This window comes from Chelonia mydas, chromosome 11 (genome assembly GCF_015237465.2).
Source record: "Chelonia mydas isolate rCheMyd1 chromosome 11, rCheMyd1.pri.v2, whole genome shotgun sequence".
Classification (NCBI taxonomy): domain Eukaryota; kingdom Metazoa; phylum Chordata; order Testudines; family Cheloniidae; genus Chelonia; species Chelonia mydas.
In genome coordinates, this window is record NC_051251.2 from 33,141,015 (window position 1) to 33,155,157 (window position 14,143).

Genomic DNA, 14,143 nt, shown 5'->3' on the forward strand with positions numbered 1-14,143 from the left:
TTTGTCGCAGGTGGTTATGGGTAAATGTTGTCAGTCAACCCTCCCTCCCTCAGTGAAAGCAACAGCAGACAATCATTTCGCGCCCTTTTCCCTGGATTGCCTGAGCAGACGGCATAGCATGGCAAGCATGGAGCCTGTTCAGCTCACCACAGCAGTTATGACCATTGTAAACACCTCGCGCATTATCTCAGTTTATGCAGACCAGCATCTGAAAAACCAGGCGAGGAGGCGATAGCAGCGCGGTGATGAGGACATGAACACAGATTTCTCTAAAACTGCGGTCCCTGGCAATTTGGAGATCATGGTGTTACTGGGGCAGGCTCATGCTGTGGAACACCGATTCTGGGCCCAGGAAACAAGCACAGAGTGGTTGGACCGCATAGTGTTGCGGGTTTGGGATGATTCCCAGTGGCTCTGAAACTTTCGCATGCGTATGGGCACTTACATGGAACTTTGTGTCTTGCTTTCCCCTGCCCTGAAACACCAGAATACCAAGATGAGAGCAGCCCTCACAGTTCACAAGCGAGTGGCAATAGCCTTGTGGAAGCTTGCAATGCCAGACAGCTACCGGTCAGTTGGTAATCAATTTGGAGTGGGCAAATCTACTGTGGGGGTTGCTGTGATCCCAAGTAGCCAACGCAATCATTGAGCTGCTGCTATCAAAGGTAGTGACTCTGGGAAAAGTGCAGGTCATACTAGATGGCTTTGCTGCAATGGGATTCCCTAACTGTGGTGGGGCATATCCCTATCTTGGGACCGGACCACCAGGGCAGCCAGTACATAAACCACAAGGGGTATTTTTCAATGGTACTGCAAGCACTGGTGGATCACAAGGGACATTTCACCAACATCAATGTGGGATGGCCGGGAAAGGTTCATGACGCTCGTGTCTTCAGGAACACTGGTCTGTTTAAACGGCTGCAGGAAGGGATTTACTTCCCAGACCAGAAAATAACTGTTGGGGATGTTGAAATGCCTATAGTTATCCTTGGGGACCCAGCCTTAATGCCCTAGCTCATGAAGCCATACACAGGCACCCTGGACAGTAGCAAGGAGCTGTTCAACTATAGGCTGAGCAAGTGCAGAATGGTGGTCGGATGTGCCTCTGGACATTTAAAGGGTCGCTGGCACAGTTTACTGACTCGCTCAGACCTCAGCGAAACCAGTATTCCCATTGTTATTGCTGCTTCCTGTGTGCTCCACAATCTCTGTGAGAGTAAGGGGGAGACGTTTATGGCGGGGTGGGAGGTTGAGGCAAATCGCCTGGCCGCTGAATACGTGCAGCCAGACACCAGGGCAGCTAGAAGAGCACAGCAGGAAGCGCTGTGCATCAGAGAAGCTTTGAAAACCAGTTTCATGATGGGCCAGGGTTCTGTGTGACACTTCTGTTTGTTTCTCCTTGATGAAAACCCTACCCGTTGGTTGCCTCTAAATTCCCTGTAAGCCACCCGCCCTCCCTGCTTCCATCACAGCTTGCTTGCAAAGGAAATAAAGTCACTATCATTTAAAAAACATGTATTCTTTATTAGTTGATTATAAAAATAGGGAGATAACTCACAAGGTAGCCCGGGTGGGGTGTGGGAGGAGGGTAGGAGGGAAGGAAAAGGCCACTTTAAAACTTGTTGAATGACAGCCTTCTGTTGCATGGGCTGTCCACTGGGGTGGAGTGGTTGGGTGCCCAGAGCCTCCTCCCACCCCCCGCGTTCTTGGGCATCTGGGCGAGGAGGCTATGGAATTTGGGGAGGAGGGAGGGCAGTTAAACAGGGGCCGCAGCAGCTGTCTGTGATCCTGCTGCCGTTCATGAATCTCCACCAGACGCCGGAGCATGTCCGTTTGATCCCACAGTAGCCCCAGTGTTGCCTCATGCCTCCTCTGATCTTCCTGCTGCCACCTCTCCTCACGTTCATTGGCCACTTTCCTGTACTTTGCTATTCTGTTCCTCGACACATTCTGCTGAGCTCTGCCAGTGCTGGACAACTGCATGAGCTCAGAGAACATTTCATTGCGCGTGCGTTTTTTTCGCCGCTTTATCTGAGATAGCCTTTGGGACGGAAGAGGGAGGCTTGAAACATTTGCAACTGCTGGAGGAAAAAAAGGGAGTGAAGTATTTAAAAAGATACATTTTACAGAACAATGGCTATACTCTTTCATGGTGAACAACACTATTCCCATTACATAGCACATGTGATTTTGGTACAAGGTCACATTTTGCATCTTATATGGAGTGCCTGCGGCTTTGGTGTTAGAGATCACACACGCAGTGCCGGGCAACGGAATTCGGCTTGCAGGAGGCCATGGTAAGCCATAGTCTTTCGGCTTCTGCAACCTTCATAACAGCAGCCCCCTCCTTTCCCATACCAAGCAAAGCACGTTGAGTTGGCCATTTAGTGCTGCAGTTTTCCTGTTAACGTGCAGCAGCAGAAACCAAACTAACCCCCCCCCATCCAATTCTCTGGGATGATTGCTTTACCCTTCACCCCACCAGATGGCTGGTATCACGGAAGATCCCTGCTAGCCAAATGCGAACAGCTCAGCACCAGTGCCTCCCCTGCCACCGCGTAGCTAACTGCGGGAAGGATTTCTTTTCAGCCACAGGCAAACAGTCCAGTAGGAATGGCTACCTCTGAATGTCCCCTTAATTAAATTCCCCTATTTCAACCAGGTTACCATGAACGATATCACTCTCCTGAGGATAACACAGAAAGATAAAGAGCGGATGTTGCTTGAATGCCAGCAAACACCGGGACCATATGCTGCCAGGCTTTGTCATGCAATGATACCAGATTACTTACTACTAGCATTGCGTGGTAAAGTGTCCTATCATGGAGGACGGAATATGGCTGCTCTCCCCAGAAACCTTCTGCAAAGGCTTTTAGAGTACCTCCAGGAGAGCTTCATGGAGATGTCCCTGGAGGATTTCCGCTCCATCCCCAGACACGTTAATAGACTTTTCCAGTAGCTGTACTGGCCATGAATGCATCCCAAGTCCTCAGGGCTACTTAATAATTAAAAAACGCTTGCTTTTATAACATGTATTATATTTTAAAAGGTACACTCCCCAGTGGTCCCTTCTCCAGCTTCATTGGGTTGGGAGGGTATTTCGTTCAGGGTGATAAAAAGATCCTGGCTGTCAGGCAGAACAGTGTGCTGTGTGCTCTCCTCAAGCTTGTCCTCCTCCTCCTCATCTTCCCCATCCGCAAAATCCTCAGGCATGGCGGAGAGTACCCAATCATCGGAGTCCATGGAAGGGGTGGGGTAGTGGTGGAGGCCCCCCTAGAATTGCATGCAGCTCAGTATAAAAGCGACATGTCTGGGGCTCTGACCCGGAGCATCCGTTTGATTCTTTGGTTTTCTGATACGCTTGTCTGAGCTCCTTAAGTTTCACGCAGCACTGTGTTGCGTCCCTGCTGTAGCCTCTGTCCCTCATGGCCTCGGAGATTTTTTGAAATGTTTTGGCATTTCGTCTTTTGGAACATAGTTCTGATAGCACAGATTCCTCTCCCCATACAGCGATCAGATCCAGTATCTCCCATTCGGTCCATGCTGGAGCTCTTTTTTGATTCTGGGACTGCATGGTCACCTGTGCTGATGAGCTCACCTGGCCAAACAGGAAATGAGATTCAAAAGTTCCTGGGCTTTTCCTGTACACCTGGCCAATGCATCTGAATTCAGAGTGCTGTCCAGAGCGGTCACAATGGTGCACTGTGGGATAGCTCCCGGAGGCCAATACCTTCGAATTGCATCCACACTAACCCTAATTCAAAATGGCGATGTTGATTTCAGCGCTAATCCCCTCGTTGGCGAGGAATACAGAAATCGGTTTTAAGAGCCCTTTAAGTCGAAAAAAATGGCTTCGTTGTGAGGACGGGTGCAGGGTTAATTCAATTTAATGCTGCTAAATCCGACGTAAACTTGTAGTGTAGACTAGGCCTTACAGGCGATAGCAAAACCAGATTACAGAGAATTTGGTGGGGATGGGGAGTGGCAGTGAGAGGTTGCTGAAGTAGGGACTGTAGAATTTGGCCCAATATCTTCATATAGATTGTAACTAATCTTGCTTCCATTTAAGAACTTAATTCAGAAAGGTGCTTAAGCACATGCCTAACTTGAAGTCTGGAACATATGTTAACAGCCAAAAGAGAGGTTGTTCCCTCTTACATATCTAAGTGTTTGAAGTTATGCATGTGCTTAAATATCTTGCTGAACCAGGGCACGTGCCAATAGCAAAACACTTATTGGGACAGATCCCACTCTTAGCTACATTGAAACTCCAGATTTAAGCCAGCACAACAGAGCATGATCTGTTCCATTTACTTTAATAGCAGTAGGATCAGGACCTACATTTGTACTTTCCTGTTCTTTAATGTATTTTTAAAAAATGAAATATGGTTTTTCCTATATTACGTACATTCTAGGAAATAGAAAGATGTTTCTCCCTTTCCTCACATAGCTTTCTAACTAAAAAGATGCCACAGTAGGTAGAGGGGATATTTTATTTTAATTAATGGCTTTTATCTTGTTTTGTTATGTGCAGAATTATTGTTGTAGAATTCCATATACATCTGCCACACCCCACAGAAATAATAAAAGAAGAACTAAAGAAATAAAAATATTTTCAGAAATCAAAGCTGGAAAGGAAGTCATATGTCTCCCCTATTTCTGGCATTTGTTTTCAGTTGATTATAGTCAGCAGGAAAAAAACTGGGAGGTTTTAACTTCATGGAAGAGAGCTCATTTTGCAGTGAGGCCGTAAGGTTTTTGTGGAGATTGAAAGTATAAAGGTGGGGTGGACTCAATGGACTAAAGAATGCAGTATGAGGGGAGGTAAGAAGAGCTGTAAAACTAATTGGTGTCCAACATGTTTTGGGCTGTATTTAATTTTCCTGAGGGGAAGAGAGGTCAAGAATGGAATGAAGTCAATGAGAACGGGAATAAGAAAGCGGAGAGCAAAATGGCCAGCATTGAAAGGTCAATGAATGTCCTAGGGACAGGAAATGAACTTTAAACAAAGTATAAGGTAGTATTTCTATCCACGTTTGGGAGTTGTTAAAATTAGTATTAAAGGAAGAAACTTAAATAACCAGATGTTTCTTGTATGAAAGCCGGATTTAGTATGCTTTTGATTTATTAGAAGACATAGGGAATTCCCAGATTTCATGTGCTTCACAGTTAGGGAATGAATATTTTAGTACAGTTCTGGTGTTATTTAAATAGAATTAAATATTCTAGTTAATTACTTCCTGTTTACGTTAATAGTCTTGTTCTTGGAAGAAACCTTCATCCTGCAGTGGAAAGTAAACTTCCCACAAGCTTTAATACAAGATTTAGCCATAGCAATTACTGTGCTAGAGTCTAACTGCAGATGAGCAGTGCATTTTGAATCCATCTTGAGAAATCTGGTATTGGCTTGAGTATGAATTGAGTTGAAAGGATTGTAATATCTTCAGAGAACTCAAAATTAGCCTATATTTGAGACTCAGCTTCTCCCACAAATAGACAGTGTTTCATTATAATGTTTTTGTGCCAGTGAAATCTTGGATAAAGTTGAATCTCTAGGATTCTGTTCCCAGCCTCAATTAATTTTGGTGCATGTCACAAATTAGAAGAACCTTTTCCTAATTCATTTAGATTCTGATCCAAAGCCCATTGAAATCAATGGGAGTTTGGGGTAGGCCCTTTGTGCTCTTTGGTGGCTGGAGTCTAGAGCTTTTTTATATTAGTCTTTTTTTTCTCTTGCTTAAAACTTCCTACCATTGCCTCACTTCCACTCTTTTCTGACTCTCGAAAGCAGCAGAGGTTAGGTGTCTCTTATAGGAGTGGGTGGGTGAAGTTCTGTGGCCTGCAATGTGCAGGAGGTCAGACTAGAGGATCATGATGGTCTCTTCTGATCTTAACGTCTAGGAGTCCATGAGCAGCAACCAGTCAACATCTTTTGGAGATGTATGAGGCACTTGCATGGAGGTAATGGTGGTAATGGGGTGAGTGGGGGTGTACGAGGCCTCCAGAACTATAGCAAAAGTAGGTAGGAATCCTAGTGCCTTGTGTGGGAGAGGGAGTAAAACTGGCATTTGGACTAAAGATGTTTAATCAGGGCAGAAAATTCTTCCCATATTTTCAAAATGCAGGAAGCCTCAAGTGCATTCAAAGTTGACTAGGAACACTTCATATGGATCTGCAAGCCAAAAGAGAACATTTTCCAGGATCATCTTCTGCTTTCATTTTGAATGAGAGTTTGAGATCATGATGGCATTTGCAAGACATCCCCTTTTTTGAGGGAAGCTTTGTTTTCATTCTTCTTCAATTAATTTGACTCTAAAACCAGTGGGTCTTAAATCATAAAACTGGTTCAAACATGAAATATGACATACTTTAGAAGACAGACCCCCCAAAGATATTACACACATTCTATACAAATAGGAACTACATTAGTGCAGGGGACTGTGAGTCAGGACTTCTGTGTTCTATTCCCATCCCCTGGACTAGCTCACAGCTCTCTCTGCAAGATGTTTCCAGTAATTATGTATGTGGTTTATATTTGCGCATACAGGACATCTACTACAGAATCTTGACGATTTTATAGAAGTGTAGTTATCTGGAAATCTGAAGCAGTGCACCAAGAAAGAGACTAGATCTGCTAGTTTGCCGATCAGTACCTAGATAGCTCTTTCACCTCGTAGTGATCATAGAATCATAGAATATCAGGGTTGGAAGGGACCTCAGGAAGTCATCTAGTCCAACTCCCTGCTCAAAGCAGGACCAATCCCCAACTAAATCATCCCAGCCAGGGCTTTGTCAAGCCTGACCTTAAAAACTTCTAAGGAAGGAGATTCCACCACCTCCCTAGGTAATGCATTCCACTGTTTCACCACCCTCCTAGTGAAAAAGTTTTTCCTAATATCCAACCTAAACCTCCTCCACTGCAACTTGAGACCATTACTCCTTGTTCTGTCATCTGCTACCACTGAGAACAGTCTAGATCCGTCCTCTTTGGAACCCCCTTTCAGGTAGTTGAAAGCAGCTATCAAATCCCCCCTCATTCTTCTCTTCTGCAGACTAAACAATCCCAGTTCCCTCAGCCTCTCCTCATAAGTCATGTGTTCCAGTCCCCTAATCATTTTTGTTGCCCTCCACTGGATATTTTCCAATTTTTTCACATTCTTCTTGTAGTGTGGGGCCCAAAACTGGACACAGTACTCCAGATGAGGCCTCACCAATGTCGAATAGAGGGGAACGATCACGTCCCCCGATCTGCTGGCAATGCCCCTACTTAGACATCCCAAAATGCCATTGGCCTTCTTGGTAACAAGGGCACACTGTTGATTCATATCCAGCTTCTCGGCCACTGTAACCCCTAGGTCCTTTTCTGCAGAACTGCTGCCTAGCCATTCGGTCCCCAGCCTGTAGCGGTGCATGGGATTCTTCCATCCTCAGGTGCAGGACTCTGCACTTGTCCTGGTTGAACTTCATCAGATTACTTTTGGCCCAATCCTCTAATTTGTCTAGCTCCCCCTGTATCCTATCCCTACCCTCCAGCATCTCTACCTCTCCTCCCAGTTTAGTGTCATCTGCAAACTTGCTGAGGGTGCAATCCACACCATCCTCCAGATCATTAATGAAGATATTGAACAAAACCGGCCCGAGAACCGACCCTTGGGGCACTCCACTTGATACCGGCTGCCAACTAGACATGGAGCCATTGATCACTACCCATTGAGCCCGACAATCTAGCCCGCTTTCTATCCACCTTATAGTCCATTCATCCAGCCCATACTTCTTTAACTTGCTGGCAAGAATACTGTGGGAGACCATGTCAAAGGCTTTGCTAAAGTCAAGGAACACCACATCCACTGCTTTCCCCTCATCCACAGAGCCAGTTATCTCGTCATAGAAGGCAATTAGATTAGTCAGGCATGACTTGCCCTTGGTGAATCCATGCTGACTGTTCCTGATCACTTTTCCTCTCCTCCATGATTTTTCCAGGGACTGAAGTGAGGCTGACTGGCCTGTAGTTCCCAGGATCCTCCTTCTTCCCTTTTTTAAAGATGGACACTACATTAGCCTTTTTTCAGTCATCCGGGACCTCCCCCGATCGCCATGGGTTTTCAAAGATAATGGCCAATGGCTCTGCAATCACATCCGCCAACTCCTTTAGCACTCTCAGATGCAGCGCATCCGGCCCCATGGACTTGTGCTCGTCCAGTTTTTCTAAATAGTCCCGAACCACTTCTTTCTTCACAGAGGGCTGGTCACCTCCTCCCCATGCTGTGCTGCCCAGTGCAGCAGTCTGGGAGCTGACCTTGTTTGTGAAGACAGAGGCAAAAAAAGCATTGAGTACATTAGCTTTTTCCACATCCTCTGTCTCTAGGTTGCCTCCCTCATTCAGTAAGGGGCCCACACTTTCCTTGACTTTCTTCTTGTTGCTAACATACCTGAAGAAACCCTTCTTGTTACTCTTAACATCTCTTGCTAGCTGCAGGTGCGATTTGGCCTTCCTGATTTCACTCCTGCATGCCCGAGCAATATTTTTATACTCTTCCCTGGTCATTTGTCCAATCTTCCACTTCTTGCAAGCTTCTTTTTTGTGTTTAAGATCAGCAAGGATTTCACTGTTAAGCCAAGCTGGTCACCTGCCATATTTACTATTCATTCTACACATTGGGATGGTTTGTCCCTGTAACCTCAATAAGGATTCTTTAAAATACAGCCAGCTCTCCTGGACTCCTTTCCCCCTCATGTTATTCTCCCAGAGGATCCTGCCCATCAGTTCCCTGAGATTGTCAAAGTCTGCTTTTCTGAAGTCCAGGGTCCGTATTCTGCTGCTCTCCGTTCTTCCCTGTGTCAGGATCCTGAACTTGACCATGGTCACTGCCTCCCAGGTTCCCATCCACTTTTGCTTCCCCTACTAATTCTTCCCGGTTTGTGAGCAGCAGGTCAAGAAGAGCTCTGCCCTAGTTGGTTCCTCCAGCACTTGCACCAGGAAATTGTCCGCTACCCTTTCCAGAAAATTCCTGGATTGTCTGTGCGCCGCTGTATTGCTCTCCCGGCAGATATCAGGGTCAGTGAAGTCTCCCATAAGAACCAGGGCCTGCGATCTAGTAACTTCCGTGATGTCCTAGCAGTGCTTGTGTATGAAGGAATTGGGCATGAACAGGGCTGTACCAAGTTCTTTCATGTATGTTAGCATGCTAAAGTTGGGGGAGGCTTAGCTTCTAGACAGACCTCTACCAAATTCCCATTTTATAAAAGGGCAAGGGGAAAAAGACATCATAAAAACTGCTTGTGGTTTTGGTAAGTGTGTGTGAATTACTGAAAGAAAACATGTGCATCTGTGGTTTGTAGCTTTGAGTTAGTGAAAATGCCACTTGATGTAGCAGAGGTAAATTGGCTTTTTTTGATGGACAGTGTTAAAAGTCTTGTAAAACACCACAGAAGTTGCCAGCATGCAAGTTATTGTTCCATTGAGGCTGCTGTAACTCGCATCTTCTCTCAAATATTCTCTGAAGTCTTTTCTTGTATAAAACTGCCCCACAGGAATGCTTGGACTGTCCCCTCTGGCATCAAACACCCGTATAAGATTTAAAATTAAAGCGGGACAGGTGATCCTGCTTGTTACCTCAGGGTGATGTCTGGTTTTTGTTTCATTTTTGTTTAGCTTTACAGTATTGTGGGGTTTTATTCATATATTAAATATTTTAATTATTTTGAGAAAAAAATAGCCGTAATAGGCCTTTTTTTTAAATGAAGCAGATACCTGACTATCCAGCACACTTATCCTTCTTGATAAAGGCTAGGAAACTGCATTAATACGTGGGATGGTCACAGAACTCTTGCCAGAGCTAGAAAGCAGAGATGAGATGGAAACTTGGCATGGAGTTACTAGCTTGTCCCTATAAAGAGGGAAAGAAGAAGAAGAAAAAAAAACTAGTGAAGAAAAAGTGTGTGAGTGAGAGAGAAATATATTTCTTTGATTTAGCTTTCTCATGAAAATATAAAAGTGAAATTGTAAAATTCCATGTATGTTCTTATAAACTGTATTTTTCACACCTCTTTTGTTAGACACATGGAATGTTAACTGAAAGGGCTTATCTCGAAAATCAGCAGGGTAGCTGAAATATAATTTTACAAAACCTGGCCATCTTTCAACAAGAGTGGGTGGATTTTCAACGCAGCAAATGTTTATGTATTGAAAAGTATTTGCCATGGTGACAAAGCTTGGAGAAACATCCCATTAGCCACAGACGGGAAACCGTTGCAGATTGTTCTGATTATCCATGCCCAAAACTTAGTCTGGCTATGTTTATATGGCATTTCCAGAGGGGGAAAAAAGTTATTCAACATACCTCTCAAAACCCAAGCAAACTGCTTGCATGTACTGTGTTCTCTGGCAGATGCTCTGACTTTTATTTCAATGGAATTTAAACATGTGTGTAAAGCTCTGCATGTGCTTAAGTACTTTGTTGAATTGGGCCTAAGAGCTTGTTCCTGTATTCCCTTCATGCCAAAAGACTCCCTGTGAAGAAAACAGGAGCTTTAGATGCACAAATAATGTAAAAGAAAGCTTCTGTATATACAGATGAACAAAATGAGATTTCCTAAAAAGGGAAATTCAGAGGAATAGGTAAGGGATCATAGTAGAGGGCATGTGCTTATTTTACAGATGTAATAAAAATGTTTTATCTGGGATAGTTGCATTATTCACAAGTTGTATTCTATCCCTCTACTTGTAGGGCCAGGCTCCTTTAGTAATATGAGACAAATGGTAATTAATATAACTTTAAAGGCTCTTGCGTTATTGCACTTCTATCAATAAAAGGTGTAACAGCTCTAATGCCAATGCCTCGGGACCTTCCATAGCTAGAGTGAGTGTTGTATTTCATTGGAAAGCTAGGATTCTCCCCTACAATAGTACAAAGTTCTCATTTCTAGACCAGTTGTGTGGGGAGATATTGGGCCTAAAACCTTACACTGGTAAAGATTGAATATTACCTGTCCTGGTAGTATCCAGGAAGAGACTTTTTTTTAATGTGGTGCTCAGCCCTGGATGAAATGGATTAATCAAAATGAATGAGTGCAGGTGAGATAATCAGAGGAGCAAGAGAAACTATTTGTGTGACAAATAGCATCATTCTGTGTGCTTCTGCATGTACGTACACACACACACGCACACACACGCACGCACACAACTGGAGGTGTAGCAAAGCAAATTCCGGTAAGTCCAAACCAGCCTAAAAAACCTGATGTGATGAAGGCCGATGTGAAACTTTGCAGGGTTTGAAATCTAGATCAGAATGTTGTGGCTGAGGCTCATCTGTAGTAATCACAGATGGGTAAACGTTCAAAGGGCTGCATGGGAATTTAGCCATGAAACTGCTAGAAAAGGAGTGGAAAGTGTGTGGTATAAGCCCCAAACTGATTTTAAAATATATTCCCCATGTATATGGCATATTATATTTAAAGAGGTTCTATATGTAAAGTTTCCATAGGGGCTAAATTATATGTCAAGTGTAAATAGTTGAAAGAGTATGTAATGCATTTTTTGCACATTTACCCTGAGGCATGACATGGGGAGTTTAAAATTGACTCTTTTTACCCCTATTTTCAGGCACAATGTTTATGGGCAAGTGGTGTTTTATGTGCTGGAATAAATGACCATGCTGTAAAACTAAGTATCCAGGAGAACATTGCTTTGAAGTTATACTTGGCTGCGCAAGGTAGATGACAGACAGTGTAAGGGAAAGGGATAAAAAAGCATAAAGGTCACTAAAAGGTTAAAAGAAATAGGTCACAGCAAATTAATCCTTATCATCTGACCAGTGTGGAGCAAAATGGAGCCACTGTTCAAGCTGAAAAACTACTAAAGTTTAGTGGAAAGATATAAAACAATTAATTCTGTGACTCTGTCTCTTTGCCTTTTCATCCATCTTATGTGTACTTTTTATTGATTGTGACACGGGTGCCCCTTCCCTATATAAAACAAAAAGAAAAGCCTGATTGTAAAATATTCTACTTAATGATTTACTTCTCCAGCCGTTGATCTTTCATGACAGGTCAGCTTAACAAATCATCTCTGACTTTAGTGGGAGGTTGGCTGGAGTAAGGATCAGAGGACTGGCCTCCTATTAGGAAAACATTCCATTTACTGTTTAGAATGGAACAATTTTACCTCCGTGGAACTTGCTCCTTATTTTCAGTATCTACTTTTACAGATCAAAACTGTGCCACACCACAGAAATCAAATCTAGTAGAACCCAGTTAACAAATACTGGATTTTTCTAAACAGAAAAACAAGTCAGTGGTCAAAAATTAAAGTTTCTACAAATATTCATAACTGCTTCCCACAGTTTAAAATAACAGCAACCGTTCAGTATGGGGCCATCATGTTCTAAGCAAAACTGCGCAGTGAATTAAGAGCGGAGTTCTGATTAAAAGTCACTGGCATGATACAGGCAATAGTATGTTATAAATCTGCATTAACGTCTCCCTCCACTTTTTATGGTATCAGTGTACTGGGCTGGGCACATGCATGCCCTACGGTATGTGTAAGTGAATCTCTACTCTAAAAATCAGCACAAAGGAAATTTTAGAAAATAAATAGTTAAATACCCTTTGTATCTTTTATTGGGCTCAGTCCTGCTCCCACCAACAGCTCCCCTGCCCTCCCGGCACCAGGCAGGAGTTCTCCAACTGTGATTAGAAGCTCCACTGGCTGGGATGATGTGGCCTAGGAAGGTCCTCCCTTTACCACCACTCCCTCCCCAGACCTGACCCAGTGTGGGGACAAGGGATGATGGAATCTAGCCCCCCGTTCCTGGGCACATGGCCCCAGCTGCCTCCCCAGTCCACGTGGGCTAAGCCAGAACAGCACCTCCAGGTAGGACTCCTCTCTGAGGGTATGTCTACACTGCAATAAAAATTGCAGCTAGCCCATGTCAGCTGACTCAGGCTTGCAGGGCCTGGGCTGAAGGAGGGGGGGACGATCCAGCCTGAGCCTAAACATCTACACTGCAATTTTATAGCACTGCGGCCTGAGCCCATGCCAGAGGACACAGGCCAGGTGGGACTATTTTACTGAAGTGTAGACATACCCTTGGTGCGATTCAGGGTTTCTCAACAGCCCAGAACTCTGCTGATATCAGAACATGTTCTGCTTAATTGCCCTTTGCACATTGCCCACTGGCCACTCTGTCTCCAGAGAAAGGGTCTACATGTGTGCCAGAAATGCCTGTGTAGACTTTGCAATCTAGAAAATTTTGGAGATTTTTCAAATTTTGTAGATGGGTGTTCTCCTCTGCCATCTCCCTCAGTCTAAGGTCCTAAGTAAGGCAAAAGGGCATGGGGAAGCAGTAAGGTAGGAAACAGAAGGCGTGGAAACAACCGAGGTTGCTTATTGGGAATAGACCAGCTGGAGACAGAAGGGTAACTAGAATAGAAGATGGCCATAGTTTATACACTTAAGCAATATTGGAACTAACACTGGCTATATGGATGAGCAGCTGAGGAGACTTACATAAAAATACAAAACATAAACCATGAAACTAGTAAAAACTCTGCTAGTCACCAGTTGGATCACTTTGCTTATATGCTGTAACCCTTTCTCCCTCCATCCTTCAGATATCATGTCTTCAAACTTGCTACTCTTCAGTGAAGGGACAGTGTCTTCCTAGGTGTTTGAGCAGTATCCAGTAAAATGGAGCCCTCAGCCATACTGGGGTCTTTTGGTTGCTACTACAACATAAATAGATAACTGAAATCTATACCAATCTCACTGAATAAAGGAGCAGAGCAGGTTAACTACCGAACAGGACTGGGCCCACTTTATTTTTGTCAGAAATAACTTTCTATAAACAAACAAACAAACAAAAAAAGTTTGTCAATTTAAAAAAATACAAAATCAAAACAGAATTGTTTCTTATTGTTCTTACTATTCCAAAAAGACATACTAGGACCTATCGTCTCAAAAACTGAGCTGTGACATTCATTAGCTCCCGTGTGATATTTTATATCTGCTTAAATAAAGTTAAACATAAAAGGCTCAATACCAGGCAGTGATATCTAACTTACAGAGTCACATTTCAGAATTTAAAATCTTAAATATTTATGTGCAAATGTAGTTGTGCTAAAGATCTGATTCCTGCTTTAAACC